The sequence below is a fragment of the Mustela lutreola genome, chromosome 1 (genome assembly GCF_030435805.1).
Source record: "Mustela lutreola isolate mMusLut2 chromosome 1, mMusLut2.pri, whole genome shotgun sequence".
Taxonomy (NCBI): domain Eukaryota; kingdom Metazoa; phylum Chordata; class Mammalia; order Carnivora; family Mustelidae; genus Mustela; species Mustela lutreola.
Window position 1 is genome coordinate 188,936,799 of NC_081290.1, and position 16,263 is coordinate 188,953,061.

Here is a 16,263-nt window from a genome sequence, read left to right on the forward strand (position 1 = left end):
GGGGCCATGCTATAGGAAGCCCCACTCCCCTGTCTCACTTTCCCCCTTCCACTTGTGACTAGAGTGGCTTCTCTCTTCACCAGGGATTCTCCTATTCTGTGGACCCCTCTCCAGAATGCTTTAAAATGCACAACATACATAGAATTACAAAGGAACCAAATATATTCAAGTGATACAAATATTAAAAACCTTCAAAAGCAAACTTTTTATATAGTATATCCCATATTTATATCTGTATTTTAATTTTTTAATTAATGTATAATGTATTATTTGCCCCAGGGGCATAGGTCTGTGATCAATATATATATAGTTTACGACTCTTTATCAAGGCGATCTAGTGCTGGTTACAGTAGCACAAGGCTGGAACAGCCATGAGCAGGGAGGGTGTCTGGAGACCCACAAGTTAGAACTGCGGTGTGGAAACATCTGTGGTACTGCCCTGGGTACTGCTCCTGCTGGGCTTTGTTGTTTATATTCAAAACGGAAAGAAATACTACATCTCAGTTATAAAGTGGTGGAAGAAAAGGTGTGCTCTCTTTTCTGACCTGAAATCATGGACTCCTAGAATCAGGTTCATGGACTTTCTTTGGGGGCGGTCCCTGGGCCCCAGGTTAGGAGCCCTGCTCTACAACGCGGTGGCCTCTGCTTTGTGTTCACGGCTCAGGCTCTCTCCATGGCTCTGGCTCAGCTGGTTGGCTCTTTTTGAACCGCTGAGAAACTCCCCTGTTCTTCCAAACAAAACGCAACCGAAAAGCCTGGCGAGCATCTCTGTGATCAAGGTCCCTCCAGCAGTGCTAACCAGTCTGTGACCCTCCCCACCACCACCCCTCGCTGCTGACCTGCGAAAATCATCATGAAGGAACCAAGGCCCCAGCTGGCCATCAGGAGACCCCCCCTTCTGCCCTGAAAAGAAGCATCTAGATCTTGACCCTCTTCGGGGCCTGAGCACCTTGGCCAGCAGCAGAGGGGCAGAGGGAAAGATGACGATCTTGGCTGCCTGTGAAACCCCGCCCCCATTCTCCTCCATTTGGTTCAACAAATATGCATGGGTCACCTAAGCCATTCCATGGCACTGTGCCAGGCTTGCGGGGGGACACACATAATGTGAGACAGGGTCCCTGCCTGGGAGGAGAGGCAGGAGGAGGAGAAGGGAAGGGGAGCGAGACACTTGTGTGAGCAACATGAAAAGGAGGAAGATCTGAAGAGTGCCGCACAGAGGTATTAGGAGAGATGACTGTGACTGAGGACTATCTGGGAAGGCACCATCCAGCCGTTTTACAAGCATTTGGGGGGGACTTATTACGGGCCAGGCCTTGTGTTGTGTTCTGAGTGAATAGGACACATCAAATCTCAAGAAGTTTCACAGTAGCGGTGAGAACAGACAAGTCTAGCAATTCCCACACAGAAGGGTAAGTATGAGGCTGGGGAAACGCATGCCAGACACAGCGGGGCATCTGTGGGGAAGGAAGGTTAGGGAACCAGTGAGACCTGCTTCAGCAGAGGCAGACCTCAGAGAGGCGAGGGGTCTGATGCACCTGGAAGACTGTCCTTGCCCTTGCCTTTTCCGCACTACCTTTCTGGGAAAACCTGCCTCTCAGAGTATCCAGTGGCTCTGACCTCGCAGGAGGGCCTGTTAGCCAACCTGGAGCCCACACGCTGGGCTGTGCTGTGCTTGACTGTCGGACTGTAAGAATCAGACACCATTCCACCTTCCTGCCCCCATCCACGGTGGGTAGAGGACCTCTCCTTACATTGAATTCTGCAGAGCAGAGACCCAGCGCCCAGACCCCATCACCATCGGCCTGCTTGGGCAACTGTGCAAGAAAGTTTCCCGTCTCCTCTGTGCAGACAGCCCCTGGCTCCCCTCGGGGGCACCGTGTCTTGCTCTGCTTCAGTGGCTAACCCTTTCTTTCCCTCCCAGTGCTCTCAGGATTTCTCTCCCCTCCAGCTTTAAGGACCTACTCAGACAAAGTTCTTCCCGGTAAACTCTCCTGGGTCACCTGACTCCTGCGGACGAAGATGCCATGAGGCCATAACGATGTGTCCTGAGACGCCCGATGCCGGGCGAGGACACATCTGGAGCAGGTGTGGAGGATGCAGGGCGGTGTCTGGCGTGCCTGAAGTCACACTGTGCAGCCAGCCATCTTGTCGGCCTGCTGTCATACGGAACTCGACGCCAAGGGCAGCCCTGGCCCTCCGGCCCCTGCACCAGCCTCTCAGCCAATCCTTGGCCCCGGCTCATCAAATAATGAAGCAGATAAATTTTATAATGCACAGCATTACACCAGGATATACAATAAAACGCGAAAGACAAATAACGAGGTGCAAGTTATAATGAAGAAAAAGCCTGCAGTCAGAGACATCCAAGTATGAATTATTGACTAAGGTTTTACACTTTCAAGGATGTGTGGAGGAATATTTTCCATCAAAGATTTGCATAATTCACTCGTATAAACCTGGGTAGAATATAGAGTAAGATTTTACATCAACACGTCAGGACTTGCATTGCAGATGCCTCCATTTATGTTCTGGAGGACTGAAATGCAGGGGAGTGGGGGCAGGGGCATGGGGGCTGTGAATGGTCAGAGATGGAGGCCGGGGACTCCTGGGTGGGCCAAGCCCTGAGACCTTCCTGGGGAAGAGCAGTTTGGCTTCTGAGATGTTGCTGAGACCATGGAGGAGTTGGGGGATGTCCATGCAGAGGAGTGTGTGTGTGTGTGTGTGTGTGCACATGTGGGCGTGGGGTGGGAGCAGGGTCAAGTGTCAGAGGTCAGAGGCCTGAGGAAGAAGAGAGAAAGGAAGAGTCTTTCTCTGGAAGAAGGACTTCAAGTCTCCATACCAGAGCAAGAAACTTGTGACACATTCCTCTTCTGCTCTCTAGGAAGGGTTGTGCTAGCCTGTGCAGGGCACATATGTGAATGATAAAGACACCCCTCTGGCTGGGTGCAATCTAGAGTCAAGAGCCATAGTTTGGCCAATGCAGTAGGAACTGGGTTTCAGACTCCACTTGCCCCTTAGGTAGGCACCTTTGAGCAGTGCACAACCTGTGCATCTGTACATGTCAGTCCCACCTCCGGAAGTCTTCCCAATCATGTTGTTCAAAGAGACAGACATGGGGGCAACCAGAGATAAGTTCAAAGAGACAGACATGGGGGCAACTAGAGATAAGGGGGACTCCAGAGATCCCACTTGGTCTTTCAGCTCTGAGTAACAACCACACCTGGGGCCTGGGGTGGGTTTCCCTTCCCCACTGTTACTGCAGTGAGCACCATGCAACACAATCCAATGCTGTCCTCACATTCTCAAAGCTCAGAACATGTTCAGGGGAGCCCATCTAAGAGGAAACTGCTTCTGTGGCTCCCAACCAACATGAAGGGATTGGGGGCCAGGTAGGCATGGGTTCTACTTGTGTCTTCACCAGCTGTGCAGCCTTCAGCAGAGTAGAATCAAGTTCTGTGAACCTCAGGTTCATAGGACATCTCCCCTGTAGAGCTGTTATGGGGGCAAATAGGGTCCATATATGTAGCGTGGCTGCCGTACAGCAGCTGCTCGAGAAACCCCAGGGCTCTCCTGCCCTCCTGGTCCAAGAAAAGCACCAAATAAACACATGCCTTCCTTCAGATGCAACTTGCCGGGCTAGTCCACGGACTCATGGAGCCCAGAATTGCGGAGCCCAGATAATGTTCAATGTTGCAGTTATGAGTTGCATAGGCTACCAGGCGCTTGAAACATAGCCTCTAGAACTGAGAAGTGCTGTAGCCACACACAGGCCTTAAACACACAGGAAGGAAATAACGTAAAATGTATCACTGATAATTTTATGTTGGCTACATGTTAATATTTTAGATACATTGAGTTAAATAAAATACTGTTGATCCTTCAATACCATGGATTTGAACTGCATGGGTCCACTTAATGCGGATTTTAAAAATTAGGTACAGTATATAGCACTGCAAATGTATTTTCTCTTCCTTATGATTTTCCTAGTAACATTTTATTTTCTCTAGCTGACTTTAGTGTAAGGATACAGTTGAGAACACACACAACATACAAAATACTTGTTAATCAACTGCTAATGTTATCGGTCAGCCTTCTGGTCCACACTAGGCTATTAGTTGTTAGGGAGCCAAAAGTTATATTTGGATTTTTTTACGGCTTTGGGGGGTTGGCACCCCTCCCCCACCCCCGTGTTGTTCAAGGTCAACTGTGCGCTATTACAATGAATCTCAGCCGTTTCTTTTTACTTTTCAAACATGCGACAATGAAAAGTGTTCAGATTACCTACATGGCTCATGTTTTGTTTCTGTCGCATAGCATAGGTATGGGGCATCTATTCTTTATTTTACAAATGAAGAAACTGAGGGCACACAGGGAAGCAATCCACTCAGGGGTCCCACTGCTAGTAAGCAGCAGGGCATGTGAGAGGCGGTCTGATGGGAGAAGACGGTGCTTACCACACAGAGCTGTAACCTGGGTGGGGGAGGAAGGTAAGGCAAGGCAAGGCTGGGAGAACCAGTTCCCAGTTCTTTAGTGTCATAAGCACAAGCCTCAGGGGACTTGTGAGGGCTGGATCTGGGCACTCCACTTGGCAGAGGACATTAATGAGCTGAAGCGTGACCAGGAAGATGGGCACGTTTCACGCTGTGCCGTTTGAAGCGTGGCTGAAAACCAGGCATGTGGGTGCCCAGGCAGGGAGTGGGATGGGGGACAAGACACCAGAGTTCTTTGATAAAGGGGGAAGGACCAACCTTCTCTTTGGTGGAGAAGGACTCTGCGGGTAGTTTTTGCTGTTTAGGGAGAGGGCTGTGGTGGGAGGCAGTGAGCTCCTGCACCAGAGGTAGGCAGTCTCAGGCACTGTAGAGGAGGTCGCTACAGGATTGGAGGACTTTGGCCCTGGGGGTGTCTGGGTCTCTGGAGAGATGGGAAAGATGGTCTGGGAATCTGGCTATTTTGGGAGGCAATTCTGTGAATCAGCATACTCGTCTCTTCGCATATAGGATCTTGAACCCTGTCCTAGGCAAGAAGCAGAGAACCTGCCTCCTCTTTTCTCTCTGCCCTACCCGGTCTCCCTGCCAACACCGGAACAGAGAACTCTACCCCTGTGCCCCTTCCCCTGCCCTGTCCCTGGCCTCTAAGAGCCACAGTGCCCTCCTGTGCCCACAACCTGGGGGCCCCAGCCCTCTCGGCTACTGTAGAGATGGGCTTATCAAGACAGAGACGGGGGTCCAGGGCGGCCACTGCCCCACTGCCCCACTGCTCTCCTCTTCCCTCTGCCTCCTCTTTGCTTCTTGCTCTGGTTCACAAGGTCTCTGTGCTCCACTGAATCACAGTCATAAACACAACTGAACCTGAACCTGAATCGTCATAGCACCAAGGCGTCATAGCACCAAGGCTTCATAGCACCAGAGGACTTCCTGGATTAAAACCACCGCCCCCCACCCCAAGAATTCCCTAGAGAGATATTCATATCTGGTCACCTACCTACAGGAGCAAAGACACACACACACACACACACAGCAGTGATAAAAACACACCCTAAAGTCACAAACACGGTTGCTGTAACTGCCTGTACTCTGACCTCTACCATGGACTCACACATGGTGTCACAGACACGGAACATGATGCAACTGTCAGTTGCATGTCAATATCCTGACACGGTTGCTCAGGCACATCTCCCCATAGCCAGGCATTAGTAAGGGCGCCCTTCCTCTATACACACACACACACACACACACACACACACACACACACTTTTTTATGTTTACCTTTGACTGCGAACTTACCATGTACCATGTGCTGACAATATTCTAGGACATTAACTGAATCAATTCATGTGAAGTAGCTCCTGCTCATGTTCCTGGCTCCAAAGCCTGTGTCCTGACTAAGCTCCATGGCCTCCCTTGGCCTGTGATGCCCATGATGGAGCTGGCAATAAGTGGGATGCTTTGCTTCTTGGCTTATTGCTCAATGATCCCCCCTCAGCAACAACCATGAGAAGTCTTATTATCCCCATTTTTCAAGTGAAGAGGCGGAGGCTTCCAGAAGACAGTTCTCCCCTCTCTAAGCCCCTGCTACTGTGGTCATGGGGGATGGACACCTCTTGCAGTCTATCTGCTGTGCATGCACGGAATCTCTGGCTTTGGAAAATGGAATTTGGCTGTCACCAAAGAGCTGGGGCTTCTCTGTGGTGGGCAGCCCCAGCAGGGTGCTCCCAGGGTGGGCATCAGGGATGGCTGCTTTAGGGGCTCAGCAGGGGAGGAGGGGAGGGATTGTAGGCACAGGGCTGAGTCCTCTGTGACAAATGCTAATAGCAGCCACATAGGCAACATGGTACTCCAATAGGACACAGGAGGCTTTAATGAGATACAATTTCTCTGCTTTCCTGCAGTGTAATTCAATTAACAGCCAGGAAAACCTAATTTCTTTTTACAAAGAGGGGTGCGGGTAGGGGGAGAGTCTCTGGGGACCCGGGAACAGAGAGGGGCTGGACCTAGAGGCATCAGGGAGACCCATGTCAACCAGCCGCCTCTAATACAGAGCTCCTTCCAATATGGCCCCTTTAGGTGGAGAGGGTGGGCCATTTCCATGGGGTCCTGGAGGAAGTCCTGTGTCCGGTCCGGACCAGTCTCATTCAAAGCCTTACAGCCCCAGCACCTGGTATAGGGCCTGGCACTATGCATGACCAAATTGGGGCAAGCCTGGTAGAGGTCACAGATGACTCCCTGATACCCCCATGTCAGTGCAGTTGTCCCTCCTCTGGGCACTGAACAGGCTCCCTGGTATGGTGCATGTCATCTACTGCAGGGTCCTTGTACCCTCGTCCCTGGCTGGGAGACTCCGCAGGACAGAAGCCTCTCTACGGAAGACCCAGCATATTTGTGGGAAAGCTCCCAAGTGCAGGACACCAATCTCTCCTGTTCCCCACCCATGCCCTGGGTCCCCCTGCTTGGGTCCACGCTTAGACTCACTCCAGGGCAGGGAGGACACTTGCTGGGCCTTTGGGCACCAAGGCCCCTGCCTTACAGCCACGCAGAAATTTCAGATTTTTTCCTCCTGGTTCTGCCGGGGCCTTCTTGGCAGGTGCAACGAAGAGGAGGAAGGCGCCAGGCTGAGCGGAATCACCCCCTCCCCTCACTCCAGGACCCTCCTGGGGCAGCAAGCCGAGGGGAGAGGAAATCAATTTCAGAAACAAGACAGTTGTCAGAATCTGATGTAACCGGTTCCCGTCTGTGAAATTACTCACAGGCCGGCTCCTGTCACCCCTAAGGTCCTGCCCAGACCAGCTGCTATTTACATTTTAATTTGATGTGAGAGGCTGATAGATTTTTAAAACACCGTGAGACAGCTCTGCTTCCTTGCTCACCCCTGGCATCCCCAGACTTTCCGACCGACCCCAGGCTTGGTCCTGGGGCTCCTAGATGCTGCCATGGGGATTGCCAACTGGGTCTATTCGGCCCCTGCCTTGCTCCCCCAGTTGCTTTTCTCAGGGTCCCACTTCCCAGGCTGGGCGGGGGCAGGGGATCTGTTCTGTGCAGTTCACATAATCCTGGAACATCCTTTGTGAGGAGCTTTACTCTTGTTAAGGAGGTGTCCTGGGGTTATTAGCCTCAACATCACCAGTGAGAAGTGGAGGCTCAGAGAGGCTAGGTGGTTTGTCTAAGGTCACACAGCTGGTAAGTGGCAGGAAGGAGACCAAGCCCCAGGTCCCCTGACAAGTCATGAGCTCCCTTCCCTCTGGTTTCGGTCCAGACGTCTCCTTCTGCCTGGTTGATTTTGCTCCCACTCTGGGCTTTATCCCAGGAGCGGGGAGCTGGGTGGGGATAATGTAGTGCAGATGAATCCTGGGGGAATGCAGAAGGAGCCTGGAAACTGGAGTGGGGCTGGGGTGGTGGGGCCAGGAGGCCAGGCGAGGTGGAGCTAGGGTGCTGGGGACAGCAGTTAGCAGGCAGTGAGTCAGGCTGCTTCTGTCTCCGTCTCCCTCCCTCTCTTCCGCCTGGTGATTGGAGCTCAGCTGGTGTTTCTGACAAGTCCCCAAGTCACCAGGGAGGGAAGATTCAGTGATGAATGCCCAAAGGAGAGAAGCAGTATGTGCAGGAAGGAGAACATGGAAGAAATAGGACGGGACGCCACTGGCGGTTGGGAGAGGCCGGATCAAATGTGGAAAAGGCAAGGAACGTTGCATTCCGAAAGGAAGCACGGGGTGCCTCTCCACTCCCTTTGTGGGCAGGAGTCTGTGGTCCTCACGGGCCTTTCCGTGACTGAGGGCTGCCTGCGGGCCAGCTCTGTCCTGCATTCTTCTACGTGCATCAATTTGCTTAATCCCCCAACAACCTTGTTTTGGTTTCCACTTTGCTGATGGGGAAACTGAGGCTTAGAGACGTTAACTGCCCAAGATCACACAGCTAGCCAGTGGCAGAGGCAGGACTTAGCCCAGGTGCCTATGGTTTTACCCACAACGGGACACCGGCCAGAACAGTGCCGTGGACAGGGGTGCAGGTAGCCAGGAAGAGGAGCACGAAGAGCCCAGCGTCCCTGAAGAGAAACTCAGTGAACACGGCGGGGAGGAGATTGATCTGGAAACCAAGAGACCAAGGGGTTAGGCTATTCTGCTCTCTTAGGTGGGAGGTCTGGGGGAGAGGGTTGAGGAAGTCCTCAGGCCTGGCTACACGTACAAATTACCTGGAAAGTTAAAAAAGAAAAAATCTTAGGGCACGGTCCCCATGCCCAGAGGCTCTGATTTAGTTGGTCCAGGGCGGGGCTGGGGCTGGTGGCGGATTTCCCTAAAAGCCTCCCCGACCTGGATGATCCTCACACGTGGTCTGGGGGAAGAACCACAGTCAGGGCAGAGGAACCCCCCCTTCACCGTTCTACCTCCCATTCTAAGCACATGCCCTCGGGTGCTGCCTCCGCCGCAGGGAGGACCATCTTAGAGCCAACAGGATCGAAACAAGGGCAGCAAAGTCCTGTGGTTCTTCACGTCTCCAAGGCAGAAGTTCCCCTTTTCGGGAAGTCCTTCTGAGAGTCTAACTGAAACCTCATGAGGATCTGCGCTGAGCTTTTCACTAATTAGGATGCTCTGGGCAGGCTAAAATGGTTTTCCAGATGTCCCCCTCTTTGCCCCCTTGGGAGAGGATTTTCCAGGGGACAACTGAGACCCCAAAGGCTCTGGCGAGCTCTACAAACCCACTTGTCAGAGGAGCAGGGAGCCTCCTGGCTCAGAAGCTCTCATCTTTTGTTTGGGAAAGGATTACATGTACCCATTTGAGGTGAGGGGCCCCTCCTTCCCCCAGAGCAGCCGACTCCCCTCCTTCCCCCCAAAGGCTTGTGTCTCCTCCTTGTTAACAAGATCGTGAGGAGAACGGCAGCCCTGTTTGGCGGAGTGAGATAAGCCTCCACAAAGGGGCATTGTTGGCACACGGGGTGCTGGGCCTGGGGCAGGGTGGGTGGCAGTCCTCTGAGCTCAGCCAGGCAGCAGCTCCGGCTTCCCCAGGGAAGAGCTGGTTGGAGGGGCGGAGGTGCCTTCTGGTTTCTGCTTTGTTTTCTCCCTTCTTAAAGAGCCAGGGCCGCGGCGTTGTTAATTTGATTGGACCCACTTCGGCTTCACGTCTCCCCTGATTAGCCAAGCTCCACCTGAAGCATGAGATGAATTCAAATTGCATGCAAGCAATCAGCTTCGCTCTGAGGGGTGGTGGGGAGATGCCTGGGGAGGCGGGGCCCCATGGGACCCTTGCTGTCCACTGCCTGTGTGTGTGTGTTGGGGGGGCCACCTGGCAAGAACAGTGTGTGTGTGTGTGTTTGCACGTGTGTGGGGGGGTGGGGTGGGTGGGTACATGTGTGTGAAGGGGGTTGGGGTGAGGGTCTCCAAGGGCGGGATCTTTGAGACTCAGACTACAGACCTGCTTTCTGCTCCAGGGTGGTCCCTGTTGAGACCCTCCGGCTCACCAGGCCTCGCTTTCTCCAGCTTTAAAATGGGGTCAGTCAGTTTTTGGCTGCTTGCCAAGGAGTCCAAGCCCGGACTCCAGGCGTATTTTTTTTTTTTTTTAAAGATTTTATTTATTTATTTGACAGAGAGAAATCACAAGTAGTCGGAGAGGCAGGCAGAGAGAGAGAGAGGGAAGCAGGCTCCCCGCTGAGCAGAGAGCCCGATGCGGGACTCGATCCCAGGACCCTGAGATCATGACCTGAGCCGAAGGCAACGGCTTAACCCACTGAGCCACCCAGGCGCCCTCCAGGCATATTCTCAAGTCAGGGCGGGGACCCGCTTCTCCCCTGCCTCTGGCCCTCTTCTCTCCCCAGAATGTTGGGAAAATGACACTGATCTTAAAAATAACCACCATGTACAGAATGCTTGCTCTCTGCCATGCACCTAGATTCATGCTTTACATGAATTATCTCATTAAATTCTCCCCACTCCTCTTCCCCACCACCCAAGAAGGTGGGTGGTATTTTTATTCCCATGTTAGAGATGAGAGAATGCTCTGAAGTTACCGGACACCAGCATGCGGATGGTGACGCCATCTCTAGTTACTGGGAAGAGGCCCTTCTGGGTCATCGCTGGGATCCCCCTAGAGCAAGGATCAGCAGGGTCTTTCTGTAAAGGGCCAGACAGTAGACATTTCAGATGTTGCAGGCCATAGGTCTCTGTTAAGATGACTCAGCCCGGCCACTGTAGCCTGAAAGCAGCCCTGGGCAGTAAGACAGGAAGAATGGGCAAGGCTGCTTTCCAGCAAAAGTGGCAGCTGGTCACGTTTGACCTCAGGCCCGGTTTGCTGACCCCCGGCTCTAGAGTTCCGTGCACAGGAGTTTCTGCTTGTTGCGTTTAAACAAGGACAGTTGTAGGATGTTGGAGGGGATGACATTTCAGCCGTCAGAGTTCTGGAAAGCATGAAGTTACCGTATAATCACCCAGGTATTGTTACGGGTTGGGTTGTGGCTCCCCAAAGACATAGTCAAGTCCTAACCCCTGGTACCTGTGAATGGGACCTTATTTGGAAATAGGGTTTTTGTAGTTGCTGTGTTAGCTTATATCTTGGTTACATTTTCCTGGAGCAGGGTGAGCCCCTAGTCAATGGGACTGGTGTCCTCAGAAGGGACGGGTTCAGAGGAAAACTGGTGTGAGGATGCACAGGGAGAAGTGTGAGGTGAGGCAGAGGCCGGAGCAGGAAGGGAAGCTCGTGCCCCTGGGGTCTGCACACAGAGCACGGCCCTGCCGACCTCTGCATTTTTGCGTGTCTAGCCTCCCAGCAGGGCAGGAGAACACATTTCTGGGTTTTTAAGCCATCTGGTCTGTGGGACTTTGCTACGCATGTCCCCGGAAAGTTATACAGGGATCCAAGGTGTGAGAGAGGTCTGTCTTTGTGCCGAGTGCCAGGGAGGACTGCTCCCCGCTTCCCTGCACGGAGCTGGAGGGGGCTTCCTGAGGTGGGAGGCGGTGTGCGCTTTGCTTTGCCTGCACCATGGGGACCCCCTCCCCGTTTCCTCCTACCCCGGGCCCAGGCTGGCCGTGGGCACGCAGGTGCGCCAGCGTGCTGGGGCCCCACGTACTCGACCCCTACCCCCGACACCAGGGAGAGGTAGTCGGGGGGACTCTGTGACTACTGAATGAAGAGTGGACAGCGGCAGGCCAGCACACGAGCAAACATGAGCAGGAGAGAATCTTTAGAATCTCAATCCCACCACATCTCGACTGTCCGTAGACCCGAGAGGCCAGACGGAAGCCTGGTGCTCCCAGGCTGGAGGCCCCAAGGGCTGGGCAGGGATGGGGTGGGGGCAGGGCTTGGGGAGATTCTCTGGTCTGTCCATTGGTCTCATTCTTTCTGGCCCAGGACAGGACACCTGCCAGCTAAACACGATGACTCAAGAGTCACCTATGGGGCGTGGGGATTGTGCCAGCGCTACCACGCTGCTCTAGGCAGAAATCCTGGCAGAGTGTCAGCCAGTGTCTAGCTGCCCCAGAGGACCCTGTCATCCTGCCTGGACCTGGCCGAAGTGAACACACCTTTCTCCATCCTCATCGGCTGCGCTTCTGCTGGTGACCCCATGGTGCCGCTCAACTCGGCTTCAAACCTTGGCTCTCCCGGCTCCATGTTCGCGGCATCGTCAACACCTGGTGCTTGTTCCTTCCTAATGACCCTCAGATTCCCCCTTTCCCTCCATTCCCTGCTCCCGATCCTAGTATCAGTGCAGACTTCCCCGCCGTTATTTCCACACGCTCTCTCCCTAATCCTGGGCTGCCACCCTCTCATTAGAGATTCTCCCCGTGGCCTCCCACACGGCTTCCTACCCCAGTGCCTTTGCTCATGCTATTCCTTCTGCCACCTCTTCTTTAAGGCTCAAGTCTCACTCCTCTAGAAAGCTCTGTCTGACCACATCTGTCTGCGCTGGGTTTTCCCATCCCTGATCTAACGTTGCACTTTTAGAGCCAGATCCCTTAGCATGTGATCCTGCCTTGTTTCCTGAAGGTTGGTTCCAGCTTCCTCACTAGTCTCTGAGTTCCTGGGGGGCAGGAGTGGAGATTTAACCAGGAAGCACCTGTTTGCTAGTTGACTGATCTAAAAATCTGTTCTGCCCCTACCATCCAGAGGGTCTCCAAACACAACCAAGGCTCCTAACTTAGGGCAGGGTTTGGAGGCTCTGCTTCTGCTTTCTGCTTGCCTGTGTTTTCTCATCCAGTAAACTGGGCCACTCAGTGAGAACCCCCACTCCCTTGTGTGTCAGAATGTTTACTGCACCTTTTCCTTGATTGCATATAGGATGCACAAAATTCTGTTCATCAGAACTGCTGGAGCTGAACATAAGGAAGGTCTTGAAGGACACCTTAGAGCCCAGAGCCATCTGGATGCTCTTCTGTGCTTGTGGTCATGGGGACTGCCTGCCACAACCGCCTAAAGCCTCTAGCCAGAAGCTAGGGGCCCCAGTGAGCCTGGGGCCAAGATGTCTCCAGGTACAGGCACTTTCACATTGGGACTAGAAGTCACACAGGCAGGGTCATTCCAGCTGTCCCTTCCAGCTTGTCTGGGGACCTGGCTTGTCATGGAGAGGCAAGGAGGGGCCAGGAAAGGGGGCTGTTCCACACAGAGACTTTTATTCTACCTTGAAACCTTGTACAAAGGACCGGTTTGGGGCTGGGTTGTGGCACCGGATAGGACATGCTCTGGTGACACTGCTGGCCTCTAGAGGGAAGATCACCCACGTGCTTTTGTTCGAACATGCCTTTATCTCTAACCCTCGAAACCCCGAGGGCTCTGGCTTCTGAAAGCAAGGTTCCAGAACTGGTAAAATGTGCCTGCCTGGTCTCTATCAGAACAGCAGAAGATGGCCCGTTTGTTGAGATCTGTTCCTGTCTTCGGGGCTGAGGAAAGGGGACAGAGGGAGAGGGACTTCTCTCAGCAGAGGTGAAAACTGAGTCTGGGGAGACGAAGTAACTGGCCCCCGTTTACTCAGTGTGTAGAGGGGGACACTGAGACAAGAGATCAGGACTTCTGTCTCCCCGTACGGGGCCTTCCTGTCCCCCAAGCCATCCCTTCATTCTGGTGTCCCTGGGTCCTGCACAGGGTGGGGAGAGCCTGGGTGGACCCGTGGTTGCAGACCTCTTTGGGAGGATTTGGCACTGGGGAGAGCAGGACGGAGCCTGGCCTGGAGACACGCTATGTCCAGCCTCTCTGCTCATCCCTGTTTGATGAAGCAGGAGGGAAAGCGCAGCTCCGTATTCTATGAAGCCTAAAAATCAATAAGGCCAAAGAGCCAGCTGGATAATCATTGCCATGGAAATCATGGCAATGGTTCATTCCCTCCTCCCCTCCTTCTCTCCCTGGGGTACCCGAGACCGGGAGGCCAGGCCCCAGGCTTGCAGAGTCTCCAGGCTTGACACAGACAGGGCTGGAGCTCCCTCCGCTGCCCTGAGGCTGGGCAGGGGAGGCTGATTGAGGACCAGCCCTGGGGTGGACAGGCTAAGTACTGTCACTAAACTCGCTGGCTAGGGCACGGTCAGCCTCAGCCCCAGATCTAGGGCTGGGGTCAGTCGGCCTGTTGTCCCCAGCAAGACAGGCCAGAGTGGTCAGAGACCACTACCAAGGTGGGTGCCAGAGGCAGGCATTCCCACAAGGGCAGGGAGGACTGGCCCAGCCTTCAGGGAGCTCCAGTCTGGTAAGGAGACAGGCCCTACCACCAGGGACCACAGAGGAAAACCTTGGGCCAGCGGCTTGGTTTCCTTGTACCTGTTTCTTCTCATGTGCCCAGAGGGCCCTTACGAGTATGTGTGTGCTCATCCCAACCCACATGGGTGTCCTAAAAATAGCCATCTCTTCAGTCTAGGGGTCATGCTGGTGGTAGGGCCCCTCCTTGGGAGGACAGATTGGGGAAAAAAAACTGCAGAAGATCCTAGAGATCGGCTTGGGGCATTTGGGTAGGGAATCCCCTAGGCACCTGGAACGTGGTCTAGAAGGGGTTTGTGAGCTCTGGGTAGCCATTTCCTTTGGCCATAGACCCCTTGCCCTGCGGGAGGGACAGGGGTTGATGAGGGCAGAAGAAGCCCTTTCAAGCAGGAGCTCCAGTTACTGGGTGCAAGGGAAGGGCTGCTCCTGTCTGAAAAGCAAGAATGCCCTTTGGGCAAATTTGAAATTGGGATCATCTTGGGTCATGGCACACACGGTTGTCTTTCCAAGGCTCTGTATCCTGCCCTCTGTACCGGTGACCTCGTCTACCCAGGCCCGGGACTTCCCTCCCTAGTGTGGGCCCCTCCCCCCCTCCAGTCCCCACTTGGCTCCAGCCTCCTGCTTCCTGCCTCCCAGTGACTCGGCAGCTGGATGTGTGCTAGGAGAGGGCTCTTGGATCTGGCTTTAATTGGTCTGACATTTTGCTAAACAAACAAATCAAAACTCAGACCAAACAAAGAGCCCTTGTGGGTTTAATTGGCCATGAGTTCTGCCTCGGCCCAATCGCCGGAGCATTTACAAAGTGGAGGAGAGTCTGGGGGATATAACAGAACCTGTCTAATCAGGTAACCGGCGGCACAAGGTGGCCTCCAGGGAGCCACCGCCATGGTGACGACATCAAAACACAGACAGCCCCTCACACCGCAGACTAAGCAGCCTGGCTCTTCACCTACCTCTCCGTAAAGCATTCTTTTTGAAGATGTTTTTTTTTTTTTTCCCTATGTGCCAGTTGGAGGAAGGATTGCTTTCTCCTCCTTTTGGTCATTCTCTCTCTCTCTTTCATTTTCAAATGGACATAAAAGGTAGCTGGTTGTGGTGTTTTGTTAATTATATTTACTTTCAACCAAGTCCTGGAAGGAGGTCTGATGTCCTGAAAAGACCACGGACACTGCGAGAACCATAGATAGTTTGATCTGGAAAGAACCTTGGGGTCAGTTAGGGGCCAGATTCTAGAACAGGACTCTTACTGTTCAGAGGCGCACCCCAAGGCCCAGAGAAGGAAGGGGGTAGCTCTCGGATATGTGGCCGGTGAGTCACGGACCTGGAGCTGGCTCCTTCTGATTCCAGGTCTTTGTACTTCCTACCAAACCTGGAGCCCACAGAGGGAAGTTCCAGTCTCAGCTGGGACTATATCATCCACTGACCTTGAGCCAGTGCCTTACCTTCTTGGGAAACAACTTATTCCCTGCTGAACTTACAGGCCAGGCAGAGGAAGAGCTCTCTAAGTTATTACGTGCTGGCCTGTGACAGTGGCAAGGCAGGGCCATAAGCTCAGGCGATCACGGGCTCAGCTCACACCAGTACTCTGGGGGACCAGGGAGCCGTGGGGGGCCAGTCAGGCCTGGTCAGTTGCCTACAAGGGTCATTGGAATTCTGACTCCCGTCAGACCCCTGAGTGCTTGGAACTCTAGTTTGCTGCCTGACATCAAAAGTCAATGCTACCGAGAAAGGAAGGGCTTAGCTTCCAGAGCCAATAAGCACCTGACCTTTCGTGCTCCCTGTCCAATTCCCTTCAGTCTCCACCAGACACTGAAGTTCCCAGTTCACCAGATGACCCTCGTGGACTGCCCTGCCTCCACGCCGTTGTTGTGCTTCTTCCTCCAGGATGGAATGACATCTGTCGCTGTTGGTTCCTACCAGATCCTCGTGTCCGTTAATCCACACTTAGAGACTATTGCTTTGTGGAGCTTTTCTGGACACTTCCTCATTCACCCCAAAGTCAAAATTGACTTTTCCTTCCCTGATTCTCTCTGTATTGCCTTGTTTGTTGCCTTGTGAGGCACTTGTCATTTTGTCCATAATAGTTGTTTGGGGTAGATGTCTATCTCCT

The 16,263-nt window shown here is 53.4% G+C and overlaps 1 protein-coding gene across 1 annotated transcript in view; it reads right to left on the reverse strand.

The window, feature by feature from the left end:
• DSCAML1 (DS cell adhesion molecule like 1) overlaps positions 1–16,263 on the reverse strand; it is a 337,984-nt gene that overhangs the window by 58,606 nt on the left and 263,115 nt on the right. The window lies entirely within an intron of this gene.